The sequence below is a fragment of the Rattus norvegicus genome, chromosome 9 (assembly GCF_036323735.1).
Source record: "Rattus norvegicus strain BN/NHsdMcwi chromosome 9, GRCr8, whole genome shotgun sequence".
NCBI classification, from domain to species: domain Eukaryota; kingdom Metazoa; phylum Chordata; class Mammalia; order Rodentia; family Muridae; genus Rattus; species Rattus norvegicus.
The window spans coordinates 82,860,675-82,878,161 of NC_086027.1; positions in this window are offsets into that span (position 1 = coordinate 82,860,675).

The window sequence follows — 17,487 nt, forward strand, 5'->3', positions numbered from 1 at the left end:
CAATGGGGACTCAGAAGCCCTACTGGCAACTGCTCTTCAGTGTCTCCTCCCCCTAGATCTGAAGATAGAACAGACTAAATGGGTTGGTAAAGCTAATGGGGCCAAACAAATACTGTGTGCTCTACCTGAGGAGGGGAGCGCTATAAGGTGTCCTTGCCTGGCTCTACCTCGTCCAAGTACAATCTGGGATCCTGACCAAGACATGGTCAACTTCTATTTCTACTCCTATCTGGAGAGAAGTCAGGAGACAAATTAAGGCAAACCCATTCCTATCACATAAAGATACCTTTCATCATGACAAGAAAACTCCCAGGGTTAATTTGTGATAGTCTGTTTCTACAACAGAGTAACTGAGAGGAGCAATTTTTAAAAAGAAAGATTTATTTTGGCTCATAGTTTCAGAGTTTCCACCCAAGGTCCTCTGGCTTTGCTGTTTCTGGGCTATGGTAGAGCAGAGCATTAGGTTAGGGGAGTGGGGAGAAATAAATTGTTCACTTTGTGGTGTCTTGGAAAAGAGACGGCTAGATTCTTTCAAGGGCCAACCCCTGTTACCTACTTCCTCCAATCAGCCCCCATGCCTGATGTGCCAGCACCTCCCAACAACACCCACAAACCATAGATCCATCAGTGAATAAATCTATACAAAAAGTTACAGCCTTCGGTATTCATCCCCAAACCCCACCTCTAAACACTGCTTCAGAGACTCAGTCTGTGGCACATGGGTCTTTGCCAAAAGGCACTTTGTTTTGTTTTGTTTTTTTTTAACTGTAGGAGAAGGAAATTGCTCATAATGCAGAGCTCTTATAATAGTTGGGACAAAGAATAATCAGAGCCTCCAGTAACAAGTTCTCTAGAAGGAAGGGAAAGAGATGGAGTTAATATATTTTTGGTTGCAGATTCAACTTTGTGAAGTAAAAAACATTGAGCTCTTTAGAGGTCTTCGATGGCAAACAGTAGAAATAACAATGCCATCATCATGTTCATCTCTTGGTTTTAAAAGAGTAATAAATGGAACGAAAGGTAGCTCACAGAATCCGCAGGAGGGATGAATAATCTCTCTGTGAAAGGAAGAAAAGCCAAGCATTAAGTCCAGGGAGCTGTCAGCTCCCGATGCCGGTCCCTGACCTGGGACAAGAGTGTCAGCACCTGCATCCCGTTAGACCTGGATTCTAAGAGGCCTCTCAGCAGGGTGAGTCTTAGAACATTCCTGATCCTTTCTGTCAGCACTGGGGAGACTCAAGACCGTCTAGGAGCTGCTGACAGCCACATGTAAGTTGATGGCCATGACCCGGGCTCTAAGAGTCCAGAAGAACAGAGTCTGAACCTAAGAGCTCCCCAGTTGACTCCTGTTGATAAATTCTGGCAGAACTGAGATGGGAGTGACAGACAGGCTCTATCAAGACTACTGTCTCCAGCCCTTGTTTATCTTAATCCTTCTGCCTCTCTCTCTGGGGCTATAAGCAATCCACCCTGCCAGGAGGTAATCTTTACTTTGTCAAAATTACGAGACTGAAAATCCCACCAGATACTGATCACAAATCTCATGACTCTTCAAGACATGTTTCTTCCTGGTATCTATCTGTTCTTTTCAACACAGGGATCTTGAGGTAGTAGTTCCCCTTGCTCCGTAGCAGCAACCTTTCCCTGAGACCTAAGTCAATCATCTTTGGCAATCTGGAGGACTGAGGCAGTCTGGTCCTTCTTGCCCCACCTTCTGCTTCTTTATTTCAAGCTGTCCTGTTTACCTACCTTAAGCCTTAAAATTCTTTACCCTAACTTCTTAGCCTGCAGCTCCATCCTGCTCCTGGCCTCTGCACACAGCCAAGGCGTAAGCAAAGCCTAGAATTTTAATGAGTGCCCTAAGAGTGTACTCCCATGATGCTTTGGGGCCTAGGGAGCTGTAGGGCACACTGCATCCACCTCCCAGCCTGGAAACTCCACGCCAGTGTATCTTCCTGTTTTTAACAACATAACTCTGCTGCTCTGGTAAACATGCCTAACTAGGAGCCAAACCAAAATGCCCATCCTTGGCCTTGTGCCTCCCCACCTCCAGAACAAGCCTTTCTAGGCTGGCCAGAAAACCCTGGATCTGAGTAGACAAGTCTCTCCGTGCTCCAGGCTGTGTGCTGCCTCATTTCCCGTGGACAAGTTAACCCCCATTGGGAAAGAGAACTATGGGTGCCCCAAACTCAATCCCAAAGCCCTTCAGGGATAGAGCTCAGAGGTAGCCAGAGAAAGGCAGATGGGGTGGCAACCCTGGGAGGGAGCCAGGGGACAGGAAGAGCACTCCTGCCCCTGAGGTGGTTTCCAAGAGTGATTTTTTTCCAGCCAGACGAATGGGACGAACACAGCTGTCTCCCTGATGGGGTTTCAAGATTCACTTCCTCTCCAACACTGCAGCTGGGAAGGACAGTCCCACCAACAGAAAACAGGACTAAGAATCCTCTTGGGCTTTCTTTCAACTCCTAAGAAGTAGAAACACTATCCACAAAATAGTAGAAATTAATATGGCTGGCCCTCTTCTCAGTTCAGCATTAATCAAGCACATTGCTTAGAATTGTCATCTGGTTTGCTCTCATGAGGATAGAATCCTAGGGGAAGGTCCATGGACAGAGATGCTGAGACAGTGATGAAAACTTCATGTGGGTGCAATTTTATTTCGCCTCATTTAGAATTTGAGACACGCTCTTACTCTGTACCCTAGGCTAGCCTAGAACTCACTCTAGCCCAGGATGGCCTAAAACTCATGCCATGAATACTCTCACCTCAGTTTCTCTGAGTGCTAAGATTTTATGAGCCACCACACCAAGCTATCTGGTACTCTTAAAGCTAACTTTCAAAATGGTTCTTTGGATTCTATTTAAGATGCAGATGAACCAGGAAGGTGGCTCAGCGGATAAATTGTTGCCTCCAAGACTGATGACTTGCATTTAATCCCCAGGGCAAGTTAGCCTCTGGTCTCCACATGCACACCATAGTCTACATGTCCACACTTACAGCCTGCACATACACACACACACACACAAAATTACTTGTAAAAAAAGTATATAAAGGCCTGAAAGAAGCAATATCTATTTACTGTAGTAAAACATCGAAATTCAGATAAATGCAAAAAGCTCCCCAAAGATCCCCCCTCATAAGTTGATCATGAACTTCTTCAGGTACCATAAATGTAGAATCATACATTTTTAAATCCTTCTTCTTCTCAATGGATCAGTAACTACTGTAGGTTATTATCTTATATGGTTATATGCTATATCATCATGTGGATGGTCAGCTGTTTAGAAAAACATTATTATGGGGGCAGAAACCTCTCCGCTCGCCTCCAGACAAATCACACCAGGCCAACATGGTTCCAGATGGAGAGGTTTAATGAGGGGATGAGACAAGGAAGTGGGACAAGAGAGAGAAGAAAAATAGAAGAGGAGAGGAGTAGAGGCCAGCCATGAGCACGTGGAGGGAAGGGAGGAGGGGAATGGGGAGAGAAGGGACAAAGAGGAAGAAGGGAAGAGCAAGAGCGAGAGAGTGAGAGGAGGCAAGCAGCCCCTTTTATAGTGACAGGCGTACCTGCTGTTGCCAGGTAACTATGGGGGTGGAGCTTAGACAGAATACTAACAATAAGTATGAAATATTGTCACATCCCAATGTTTAGTATTACCAGCAATACTCTGACAAAGCTCCTTACTGTGCATTCATAAGTATGCGAATTTGCTTGGTCATTCCTTTAGGTCATATCCCTAGATATGAAATTACCATATAATATTTGTTAGTTCTGACATATAGTCCACTGCCAACCCTAAAAACAACAGGCTCCCAAGCCCATGTAGAAAAACGGGGCTATGTTAGAAGCATTCTCTGAACTTCTCCCTTTCTTTCCTCATGCACGCCATACACATACACTCTTTAAATTCCCACAGCATGCTTCTTGGGTAGATGTTATTATTTTTCCATTCCCAAGGTTGAACAGACAGAAGTTCAGATCCCTGAGGTAAAGCCAGAACTTGATTCCCTGCCCTCTAATTCCCATCTCATGGCCTCTGTGTAACTGCTGTTAGATGCTGCTCCGGAGACTGAAGGGGGTGGCCAGACTTCGCTCTTACCTTGCCAGATAAACAAGGCTGTCAAAAAGCTGACAATACGTGAGGTTTCTTGCAAATTCTGGGCACAGTTCAAGGATGCCACAAGGAGCAGATCTCGTCGCTTATAGATTTCTGAGAGGCAGTGAGGAGACAACCCCTTTTAAACAAATTAAACGTAAATGAGTAGCCCCAGTCGGTTTCTCCCTGGAAAGCACCACCCCAGGCCTGCACAGCTTGGATGAGCTGCTTAGAAAACCACTCAGTGACACTAAGTGCTAGTGTAAGTCACCAGCTATTTGTTCTTTTCCCTAGCAGCTTTCTACCAGGATGCTTCAAGGAGGTCATGGTCCCCAGATGCTGCTGAAGCAGGAATACTGGTGCCTGTATTTGTCTAGAGGCCTCCCACCATTGCCGCAGCCACAGTGCACTCTCTGACAGTCCTATGTGCTCACATCCAGGGCTTCCGGTGGCCCATCTGCCTGGACAGCAGGGCCATCTGGGAGGGAGAGATAGACAGGAGACATAGATCATCTGGTACTAAGTGTTTGTGGAGGCTGAGTGGAGTCTGGTATGCTGGTCTGAGGGCTGCTGTCTGCAACATCAAAGCAGTGGGGAAAAAAACTAAACAAATAAACTACTTTGAGATGCTCTCTGAGGTGGGCGAGCTCCCATTTTTAAACAGCTGGTGGAATTCTGTTGTCCTATGCATTCCCCTATGCTGCTGGGTTAGCTAAAGGCCTTTAGCAGGGGAAGACTCTGCTGATGACATGTTCAAGCCTGTTTTCTCAGTTCCCTTCCTTGCCCACTTGGAATACTTTGAAAACCTTACCTCTAACTCCACAGTGGCAATGCCACCCACCTCCATTCTCCAACTTCCAGGCCCTTCTCAGATCAGCCCATATTGTAGACCAGCCCACTGCCCTCCAAATCACCTCAGAATCCCCAACTCTAGGAGCCTTCTCAAATGGCTGTATTATCCTGCCCACTCACATAACCACTGCTATCACCGTGAACCTGGCTCCCACGTCAGGACCAGCACTGAGCACTGTGAGCCAAAAGTCACAGGTGGTTCAGAGCCACATCACTGTGGAGAAATACAGTAACTCTGTGACTAGAGTCAAGCTCAGAGCTCTCATCTGCTTCACACACAGTGGATTATCTTCTTCACTTAACAAGGAACATCCTAGAATCCTAGAAGATACTGAGACCCTCTACTCTCCTTAGAACTTAGAGGTCCTCATCGGGTCTCTATAACACTTAAGAAGTTAAGATATAATTATCCCCATTTTACAGTGAAGCTTTAGAAGGATTTGAGTAGTTTGTCCAAGTTAACACCAGTGGCTGAAATGGAGATTCTATCTGCGATCTGTTGATAACCCTGAGCTCTGTAGGCATGGCCCATCTACAGCCCTATGGCTACATCTGTCCAGAACAGCTATGAGTATAGCTCAAGTACATTTATAGGTGGCCACAGGATATCACAAAGTCAAAAGGTTAGACATCACTGCTAGCAGATACAGCCTCTAATGAGAGGACTAACTGACAACTGTGGAGTTAGTCTGTGGGGTTAACAAAACAGAAATTCGGGCTGGCAAGATGGCTCATCTGGACATGCCCGTGCCAAGCAAGCTTGGTCTCCTCCGGAACCTATGCGAAGGTAGAAGAAGAGAATTGATTCTACAAAACTAAATTCTGACATCCACACTCATCACACACACACACACACACACACACACACACACACACACACACACACCAGACAGTCACACACACAATAACAAATTTTTTTTTAAAGAAAAGAAAAAGAGAAACAAGGAAAGTATAGAGCAGGAAGAGTTAGACATGACCTCAGGAGGTACCTTCTTGTCAATGTAACTTGCTGACTTTTTTTTATTACTGGCATGTAACCGTTTTTTAAACAGAAGAGTAAACTATAAGAGAAAAAGGAATAACTTAAGTAGAAAAAGAACATCCAAAACTACTGTGTCTGAGCCCCTGCCTCAGAAGAGCCTCCCTCCCACCATCAGATTGAGTAAAATGGTTTCTCAGAAACCACAAAATATGAAAGCCCATGCAAATGCCACTGAGCCCTCCCCAGGGCTCCCTGCCATGGACTCCCCCTGTCTCCAGCTGGCCCTAGGGACAGCAGGATGCAGCATGGAGTGCTGGGCAGCTGGCTTCACAGTACAGCGCTTGCTCTCCAGCTGCCGTCAGTCTTGACCCAGGCCATGCTGTGGTTTCAGTGGGAAAGCCCCATCCCTGACACTAGACATTAAGTGCAAGATAAATCCTATAAGCTCTCTCATCTCAACCTGCTTTGGGACCGAAATCATGGGTGTGGATACCCTTCACTGTTCCGGGCAGAGGGTGGGGCTGGGTTCCTGCACACAGATTTGCAAGGAGCTCCCTGGGGTTCCAGAAAGCTGAGACCTCTCTAGCTGGGAAGGCTCCCACTGTTCAAGCCAAGGCTGGTCTGTTCCCAGGGCCTTGTCCTGGTGAATAGGACACTGTAACCAGAAAGAGACCTGGGCTCTTCTCCCAGGCTAGTCACAAAACAGCTGTGGGGTCTTGAACAAGTCTCTGCCAGGTGTCAGCTCCCTCGACTTCCAGAGACACCAGCAGCCCTGTGGGGCATCTGGCAGACAAGTAAGGATATGGGCCTGCAGGCACAGCCAGCTTTCTGCCCGGAGGATGCTAGGATAGATGGATGGACGAGCAGCAGAGGGACATGCTGCTCCTGCTTTCTGGGAAAGTCTAGAGAGCAAAAGTTCCACCTCAGCTTCTTACACATTCCTAATCTTAAGAAGGCAGGGTCTTCTTTCTGAACAGAGGATAGGAAGTATCCATCCCAGAGAGAGAGATTCATGCTGGAACAGTGAGGTGGGTGTGCACAACCCCTGTTCTACTGAGCGGTGTGGTCTTAGACTCAGTTTTTCCAGCCCTCAGTTTTTCCATCTGTAAGATAGGAATTTTTATCATTTCACCTGGTTGTAGGTACCTCCTGTCTAGTGTATACATAGTGCTCAGAAAAGGAAGGAAGGAAGGAAGGAAGGGAGGGAGAGAGGAAGGAAGGAAAGAAGGAAAGGGGGAGGGAGGGAGAGGGGAGGGAGGGGGAGGAAGGGAGGGAAGAAAAAGGTGACTACAGATGTTCTAGGCCACCCTGGTCTTCAAGCTCTCTTTACCTTGCCTCTCTCCTCTCCTGTGATCCCTGGGTATGCCTCTCCCATGGCCTCTGCTTTAAAAAGACGTGACATTCCTGCATCTCTGTGGAAGACAGACTCCTCCCGTCTTTAAAAGAACAGGGCACGCACGAGCTGTGCCCCCAGCATTTAGCAGATGGCAGGCAGAGTTTGGAGCCCTGTGGAGCTCACACGTGGAGCATCCGGGTGCTGCTCCCCCAGGGTGCTGCTCCCCCACTGCTTATCACATGAGAAGTGTGGTTCGATCGAGCTGCCCTGAGCTTAGATGGGGATAAAGTTGTACCTAATCGTCAGAGATGAGCAATGGCGAGGCAGACAGTAGCTTATATTCCTAGTTACAATCCTAGAGTGAGTACCCTTCACCCGTCCAGTCTTTATTCTTCAATCAGCTAACCTGCAATCGGAAGGAAACAGAGTCCCAACGTAGAAATAGGAAAGGTGACCATTCCAAGCCTTTTCAGGCCATAAGACCCCAACGCTCTCACTTTTCCAATGGAGAAAGTGCTTTCTGGAGAGAAGAGACTTGCCGGGGTTGTATGGGTAGTCCGGGAATCCCACAGGGATCCAGTAGAGTCCTCCCATCAACCCCCGGGGGGCGAAAGTCAGACATAGGGGGTGCGGGGGGGGGGGGTAGAGGAAGGGAGCATCTCACGTTCCTTAATAGGCTGGAGCAGTCCACCCACTCTCAAAACTGGCTCAAGAAGCAGCTAAGAATGGATCTTGAAAACCATTTACGCTCGCCCACCGTGCCTGCCCTCCCATGGACCTTATCCCTGAGGCTCTGAGTCACCTGCTGGGCCCAAGGAACGGAGGTGAGAGTTCAGATGGTCTCTGAATAAGCGCGCGGGGGGGGGGGGGCGGCATTCTGTCAGAAAAGGGGCTCAGAGTGCCAGTCTAATCCATGCCATTCTGACAGACAAGGTTGTGTGTAAGCAGCTTCGGTTTTAAAAGATTAGGAGGCAAGTACTGGAGTGGAAAGAAACCTTACTGAGTCAGTTCCACCGACAGTACCACACTGCCCTCTGCTGGTCAGATGAGAGAAGGCATAGAGGCTGGATGAATCACACTGAGACCCTGTGTGGATCACAGGATTTCTTACCTCCTTTTCTAAGGTGAAACAGAGATACGGGGAGTTATGGAGGGCTGCTTCCATCCTCAGAAACCCATGCTGTCTTCAAGCAACACAGACTTCCCTCAGTGCCTGGCACCAAGGACATCCCCTCCTGACTCTATGTCTTTGCAATGTGCCAGCCTTTGAACCTCTAGTTTCCTATTCCAAAGCCAGTGCTTAGAACCCAGAGCACTCAATATCCTGCATGACTTACTCTGCCTTCTTTGCACTAGAATAAGATGTCATATCTAAACTTGGGGACATTTTCCTTTCCAGTCGCTGAGGACAGCCCCCAGGCTAAGGAAGACACATCCTGCTTGAGCTAAGGGACAAGAAAGGGTCCTCATCTCTGGGATGAACCCAAGGCCCTCGAACTTCCAGAAGCATTGAGCATCAGCTCCATAGCAACCTAGGAAAGAGATAGCAAAGGCCAGAACCCATCCCTGCAGCTTGAGTGTTTTCACCCTGTCCCCATGGTAACAAACCTTCCCCCATGCTCCCATGTCCTGCCCTTTGCACACTGGGTAGTTCAGAGCAGCACACCCTGCAGCTGGCTGACCAGCTTCCAGGCATGGGCTCAACTTGGGCCATAGTTTCCCGAACCCCTGTGCAGACTCAGGAGCCACTGCAGCTGACAGGACTACGTGACAAGAGTGATTCACACACCGCCACCCTGACCATCTTTCTCTCTCTCTTCCTCTCTCTCAGCCATCACAAAAGTCTCAACACAGAGCAGCATTGTCCCCAGGGTCAGGAGGGGCTGGAAACCAAAGGGAACTGAGAAGACAAGCCTGGAAAGGGATGGTTTGCCAGACGACGCATGCGCCTCCTCGTGCCGGCCAAGCCCACTTCCTGCCTGTCTCCAGCTTCATAGCTCAAGTTTATATCTCCATCCCAGAAAACCCACTTGGGCTTGGCTTGTTGGCATCTCCCACTTTCTACTCTCTGCCTCGCCCTGCGTTGCTCTGAAAATTGTGCACAGGCTATTTCCTTTTTCTTCTCCAGCGCATTCTTCTTTAAAGCCTGTAAGATAAAAACAACGTCCTGAAAATGCTGCCTTTAAGGGTGCCCGTCCTCTCTCTTCTGTTCCCTACACCTAACCAAATCTGCTGTGATTGGTCGGTGTGAGCAAGGCCCTCTGCAGCAGGGAGCGATGGTAGATGAAGGAGAATCTGGGGGAGTCTTGATGGGGTATGACAAAGGCAGGGTGATGGTACAGTGACGAATTGGGGACATTACTCCAGTTCTCTCCATAGTCCGTGACTATGACGATTGTCAACCATAGATTGTTGAGAATAAATCTCTAGTTAAATAAACACCGGGGACCAGAAAAGGCCTTAGGAGGCCAAGCATTTCATTCACTGAGAAGCGGATCCTCAGCCAGAGCAGACCAGAGGTTGGCAAATCCGTCTGCACCTGTGCGAAACAGCTCAACTCCTTAGAAAGCTCTTTGGACATCAGCTCAAAAATCTACCCCCAGCACCAAACTGTAAAGGGGGCCAGCCTTCTCCACTCTTCTTGGTATCCGTGCCCTTTATGTGCAGTCTAGACATTTGGAGCTTATGTTACAACTTACTCAGGTTAAATGTGATGCCATGCCATTAACGCGCCTGAGCTCGGAGGGGCTTCTCATTCTCCCCAGATCAAACCCCATCTCCTCTTAAGAAGATGGATAAACAAGGAAAACTGGTTCCTCTTAGCTTCTGCCACCTGTGAGCAAATAAGTGCAGACCACCTGGTGACTGATTGCTGAGAGCTAGGGAACAAACCCCAGCCCAGGGCTGTAGACCCACCCAGCTGAGCCCCATCCAAATTACCAGCTCTCAGAATCACAGACTAAATCCATGACTATTGCTTTTGTCAGTAAATTAATGGGTGTTTACCTACCTACGAAAAAGGAGGAAAGGGATACATCCCATCTAAGCCCCCTACGGCTGTGCTAGATACAGAAGAGTCTTGTCCCTCCTGTGTGAGGAGGGCCCTTTAAATAGGAAAGTAAGTCTCTTTGCCTCTAAGTCTCAGCATGGCTCCTGGGGGGGGGGTCATCCAAGCTAGCTCCCTCCTCGAAGGAAAAGTCATGCACCCAGGTGGCCTTTACCCTTTCCACTACTTAGTGCCTGCCCAGTAGCAACATCAGAAGAATTCCTCCGGTGTCAGCATCCTCCAGTGACACCCTGTCCACCTCGAGGGGCACTCTGACTATCCCAGAACTCCAAGAGTCCAATCTCTCAGCACATGTAATTGGAAATTAAGAGACGTGGAAAAACTGAGTTGAGGAGGGCACCAAACTCACCATAAAAACATTGAAATCGATTAATCCTCAAAGCCACCTTCTGACCCAAATCTAAACTGCCCAGAAAATCTCCCAAACAAATGTGGTTAAGCAGGCTTCCCATAGAGGCTTGCCCCATGGCCAGAACAAGGGAGGAGCCAGGGGCTGGCTTCCAGCATCCACTCCACATGGAGTCAACATGGCACACTGGACTTGGGCTTGGGGTCTGAAGAGGAAGGTCATCGGCCCCACCACAGGAGCCAGTGCAGACCATGGCAGCATCCCTCAGAACCAGGCCCAGCAGGAAGCAGTGTGGTGGGGAACGGCCGGCTGCCATCAGTGAGGTTGTCTGGCCAATGGCCATGCTGCAGCCTGCAGCCTGCCAGTTTCAAAGCAGTCCTCACAGCCTGGCTTCCTGTTTTTTTCTTTGCACTCCCTGTGTGTCATGGCACAATTATTCTGAGAGATGTTCTCAAAATGGGCTCGATGTCCAATTTTCTTTCCCTAATAACAGTGCGGGGGGCGGAAGGGGGGTGTAAGGGTGAGGAAGGCAGAAAGACAGGAAGAACTCTAAACCTCAGAAAAGGATAGAAACAACTTCAAAATTCAAATTTTCAACGAGAATATCAAAGTCATCTATTCCACAGTCTACCCTGTACCTACCCGAGCTGTTCCCCTCCCACGGGCCACACCATGGAGGCTGAAATGAACAAGAAGACTTTGGGGAGAGGGGCCATAGAAGACTTTGAAACTCCCTTCCTAGAGCCTAGAACTCATCGGCAAGGATGGTGACAAGGTCAAGTGGCCGGTGGCACAGACCTGGAATGCTGCCTTCCAGACTATTTCTCAACCACATAAGTGGCTTTGGCAGGACTCAACACGCAACAAAGAATAGCTCTGCCCTATAGGACTCCTCTGTCTGCTTCTGGGTAGAGTCTTCAGGTCTCATCCCATGCTCAGGAAAGAATTTATGATCCTGTCAGAAGGTAGAGGCCCAGGGGATGAATGTGTTCAAGGTCTTCACTGTGTCTTGCTATTAGATTGGGCGTTGATTGGTTAGGATGTATCTGTGAGTATGAATGCAGCGGCAGAGGGAACCTGGGGAGATAACCCAGTCAATAAAGTGCTTACCTTGCAAACACCGGGACCTGTGTCTGACTGATCCCAAGAACCTCCATACACAACAAAGCCAGGTGTGGTAGGTCATATTGGCAATCCCAGAGAGTAGAGGTGGAGGCAGGAGGATCTCTGGGGCTCACTGACTGGCTAGCCTTCCTAAGCTACTATGTGAGTTCTAGGCCAGTAAGAAACCCAGTCTCTGGAAAAAGTGGCTAGCTGAGAAAACACCTGAGGTTGTCCTGTGGCCTCCACACTTATGCACGCTCACATACGCATGCACCTGCACATGCATGCACACACACAACACACACACACACACACACACACACACACACACACACACACGTCTACATGTGACTAGCCTAAGCTTGCCCAGGGTTCACCTTTGAGTGTGTATACTAAACTTGGTACTTGTGAGAGCCCACCATGTGTGAGCATAAACAAATACCTATTACCTATAAGTTCAGTACCGATGTTTCTAAGAGCCGGTGAATATATGCACTTGTTGGGTGAATTGGGCATGAAGCTGGATCTTCTGTGTATGTGTTCACACAAGCACAATCCTGCCCCATTCATGCTTTGCCACAAGAATGCTCATCAGGTGTAGGCATGTGTGCTGCCTGTGACAAGGTCTGCCTGTGCCCACCGTGCCTCAGTCCACCCATATGGACTGGGTGCCTGGCCTGCCCCCATTGCCTCCTCCTTTCCCAAGAGCCCAAAGCAGCCTTTGTCTCCCTCCCTTTGGGATCCGCCAGCTAATGGCAGGGGTCCCCTCCCAGCAAACAACATCCCGCCCTGTTCATTTGTGTCTCCTCAGAGGGGCTGATAGGCTTGGATAGCCTCCAGGCTCCAACCGTAAACGGCAGCCCGCAATCGCAATGGACGACTTTCTTAATTGCCCGTGATGCTTGTGGGCACTGTGCAAACTCGATGGTAGCTATTACGCTTCGAGGTCTGAGCAGGGCTGCATTTTGTGCTTGTGTGAATTTAGTGTTCTCGGGAGCTAAGAGGCCAGAGTGGGTTAGAGTCTGCTGAGGGGCTGTTATTATGACCTGGCACCACTCTGCCCTTCGCTTCTGGAGACCCTGAGGCCACTTCACCACACTCAAAAACTGCCATGCCCCTAGAATTTCAAAACCACAGCACCCCAGGCAGTACTCCCCCCACACTCTCTCCCATGCAGCACTCCCCCCACCCTCTCCCCCACATAGTACCCCTCCCTACCCTCTCCTCTTCTTCCTGTATCCTTCACCTCCTTCCCTGCGTTCTCTTTCCTTTCCCCTAATTTCTCTCATTTCTGCCCCTGAGTTTCCTCTCCCCAGATCCCATCTCTGTTCTATCCTCTTCTCCTCCCCCCCCCACCTCCCCCTCCTCTCCCTGCCTCTCACCCACCTCTTCTCCTTCCTTTCCTCTCCCTCCCCTCTCCTGCCTCACTTCATTCTCTCATCTCCCCTCTCTACTCTTTCTCCTCCTTCCCTCTCTCTTTACATCACCCTCTCTTCTTTCTCTCCTGGTTCCTTCCCCCTCTCTCTTCAATGTCACTTTCTTCCTCCTCTCTCTACCTCCCTCCTTTTCTCTCTGCCTCCCTTCTTCTCAGCTCCCAGAATCAAGCTCCCAGGCAATGACCAGTGCCCCACCCCACCTCACCAAGGCCAGCTATGTCTTCCCATCCCCCAACCTCTACCAAAGCCCACCATCTCCTTTGTACCTGCATCTAGCCTTTTACTTCAGAGCCTTGGTCCCCAAGAGGAGATTTGTCATTTACACTGAGCTCAAAGGTGTTATAGTGGCTTACACACTCTAGACTTTGGGTTACTTTGTTTCCCTTTTGCCCCCTGCCAGGCCCCCTGAGAGACAGTGTTCATTTTCTTACTCCTGACTTGATAGCTTCAGCTTAGATGGAAGACAAGAGGTGGAGGGAAGACTTAGAAACAGCAGTACATGACCCTGGGCTTCTCCCTGGGCTCAGGCTGCAAAGACATGAGTTCAAATCCTCCAGCTGTAGCATGTGAAGCAAACCCAAGAGAATGTCAGATCTCTTCCCAAGAACTGAAAGCAGTCCTCTAAGAAACCAGTAGCATGCTGCTTGATAAATGCAGAGCTTCATTCAAATAGAGTGTGTGGCTTAGCTCAACAAATGTCTATGGATAAGAGAAGGATGGATGGATGGATGGATGGATGGATGGATGGATGGATGGATGGATGATGGATGGATGGATGATGGATGGATGGATGTTGGATGGATAAATGCCTGGATGTTGATGGTGGGTGGATGGATGAATGGATGGATGGACAGACAGATATTGGGTTCCCCTCCTCAGAGATTCCTGTGGATGAAATAATCTTAAATCTCATTGATTTCTCCTTCAAGAGCTTATGCCATGGAATCTGCAGGGCTTTCTGTTGAAGCTTCCTTGTCACCGAGAGTGTCCACTCATGGTCTCAGCTGATCTCTTCACCCATGACATCTTGAAAGCAAACACGCAAAGGCATGAGGAGGAAGAGGCCGGTGGCCCAGACCCTCGAATTCTCAGACTGTACACAGCACTCTGGTACCTCACCCCGTGCTCATGCTGGAAGGACATGAAGCCAGGGACACTGGTGCTCAGTCCACCATCCTTCTTGCTCTGCTCCCTTTGCCAGTGTGGGTACTAATTAACCAGTTCCCGCATAGCTGTTCAGGACAGACAGAAGCAGAGCATGCATTCTGTGCTTCCACAGCAAGATCAAGGCTGCACCTGAATTTCCATGCCCATGAGACTTCTGCCCTGATTTCTGTCTTCCCAGCGTGCCCCTTTCAAGGCTCCCCTTGAGGGCTTCATTGGTGACCATTGTGATCAGATACGTCTCTCAAAGACATAGCTGGGAAACTGGTCTCAGACAGATGCTCAGACCAATCCGCCTGCCAGAGCCAGTGAGAGGACTGAATAAAGGGGACTTTATTCCACTTAGAAAGGACAACACTTTCTAGCCAGTCATTCCCAGCAGTGATAGTAGCTGTACCACAAGATATCCTGGCTTTTTTTTTTCTTAATGGAGTATGCTGAAAGTGGGAGAAACGGTCTTCTTCAGGGAAGAGGCCTCAACTGGTTATCCAATACAAGCAAGTCAGCCCCGAGATAATGTACACAGAGTTAACATTATATGAAGGAAACAGGTTATATTTGTGTGTGTGTGTGTGTGTGTGTGTGTGTGTGTGTATAGGTGTGTTTGTGTGTCTGTGTCTGTTTCTGTGTCTGTATGTATCTGTGTGTGTGAGTGTGTGTATATCTGTGTGTGTATCTGTGTGAGTATGTATCTGTGTGTGAGTGTGTATATGTGTGTATCTGTGTAACAACAACTGAAAAAAGGACATAAATTTAAGAGAGTGCAAGGCAGAGTGCATGGGAAGGTGTAGAGGAGAAAAGGTAAGGGAGAAGTGATAACTTCTTCAGAGAACACACAGACACTTGTAAAACCAAATAGAAAGTCTGCATTGCTGGTTGGTGATTGTACAAATCATGCAGCCCCAAGTGCCTCATCCTTCTTTGACTTTTATGCAGAAAAGAGGAATCTCCTGGTTGACACACTTCTGTTAGCAAGAACAGTTAGAGAGAAGCAAAACTACAGATGCCAAAACATAGTACTTTCCCAGATCCTGGAACTGTGGCCTAGGCCTTTGATGAATTAGGTCATTGTTCCTCTTTTTGTGGCAGGTTCTGGGGCCTACATGCTGGGTTCTAAGGTCAGAATGGTGCCTCTAACATGGTGTCAGTTGTGCTAACATCTCAGGGCCTGTTACACCATTGCCTCGGTTTCCCAAGAGTTAGGATTGCAAGGACTCATCGCAGTCCCCAGAGGTAGCTCTAGATTTTTAAGGGGAAAAAATGTCTGAAAGATTTGTGCAAGTGTATATGTGATATGTGTATGATATGGATACAGGGGTGTGTGTGTGTGTGTGTGTGTGTGTGTGTGTCTGTGTGTGTCTGTGTGTGTGTCTGTGTGTGTCTGTGTGTGTCTGTGTGTCTGTGTGTCTGTGTCTGTGTGTCTGTGTATTTATGCAAGCACACATGTGGATGTTAGTGGACTCTCCTTTGCCTGATGCCTTGGGTGTCAGTCCTCATCTCCCCTTTTGTTTGAAGTAGGACCTCTTATGCCAGTGCACTGTGAATGCCAGTTAAACAATGTCATATGTTGGGAGCATAGCATGAAGGTCCTTGTGCCCAAGATCTCCAGAGAAACCAGGAATATTGAGCACCCAAGATTGTCTTTCCAATGGGAAATTTTTGTAAACAAACAAACGAAAACCACAAAAACAAAACAACAACAAAAACAAACAAATAAAAAACAAAACTGTTCTTCCATCCAGAAAGCTGAGAGTCAGAAGTGATTAATAGCCTGGTGATCTGCATTATCTATTGGGCCAGGCCATATCAAACTCCTAAAACCAAGATGAAAGGGGCAAGTAATTTAAATGACCAGGAGTTCTCCAACCTACATATATATCACATATATAATACATATATAATACATATAATACATATATAATACATGTATAATACATATAATACATGCATATATATAACATATATAATACATATATAATACATACATATATACACACACACACACACATCCAGAGGCACCCCCAAGTTTCCATAACAAGGACCAGAGGCCACTAATAGCCCACATCACCTCTGCAATTTCTGTATGGCTGAGACCAGGCCAGAGTCTTCCCAAGACCTTTAAGCTAGCATGAATAGTGCATCTTGAGAACTCATCTTCTTGGAAGAAATGACACGTGCCCTGAGTCTAATGTAATTATGCTTCCTTGTGCACCAGGGATTATATTATATCCAGAAACTGGTTTTTGATTGGTTGGTTGGTTGGTTGGTTGATTCGTTTGTTTGTTTGTTCATTCGTTCATTTGCTCTTTCTCCAAATTATACTGGGCTTAAGTTTGTTGGGAATAAACTGCCGGATATCATTAGACTCTTTCAAAGTCTTGATCCAGGTGAGGAAGTCAATCTGAATCAAGTTTCATTCTCATCTCTTCGAGGTTCCACACCTGCAGAGACCTCCTTCAGCCATGAATCAAGTGGACCTAGCAGACATCTACGGAACATTTCACTCAAACACTAAAGAATGTACTCTCTTCTCAGCAGCTCATGGAACTCCTAAAGTAACCACATATTAGGACACAAAGGAAACCTCAACAGACGTGACAAAACTGAAGTAACATCCTGGATTCTTTCTAACTACCTCATCAACAAAACAGAAGTATCAAAAAGTACACAAAGGAACCAGAAAATACAACCAATGATGGGGAGACCAATCAGTTAAAACTAACTTAAAACTGAACTAGGTTAGCAGACTAGCATATGCAAAGCATTGTTAGAATGTGCATGTTTGCAGAGGTCAGAGAGGGCATGAGGTGTCTTCCTCTATCATTCTCTGTATTTATTTATTTATTTATTTATTTATGAACGGGGTCTGTCACTGAACCTGAAGTTCACCATTTTACCTGTGTGTGTGTGTGTGTGTGTGTGTGTGTGTGTGTGTGTGTGTGTAATATTCAAAAATGACTGTGTGGGTAGGTGAACCTATGCAGAGATTAGAACAGGATATCAGGTGTCTTTCTCTGTCACTTGCTACCATATTGCCTAGGAACAAGATCTTCTACTTAGGCTAGGTGTACTGCCCTGTGTGCTCTTGGGATCTGCCTGG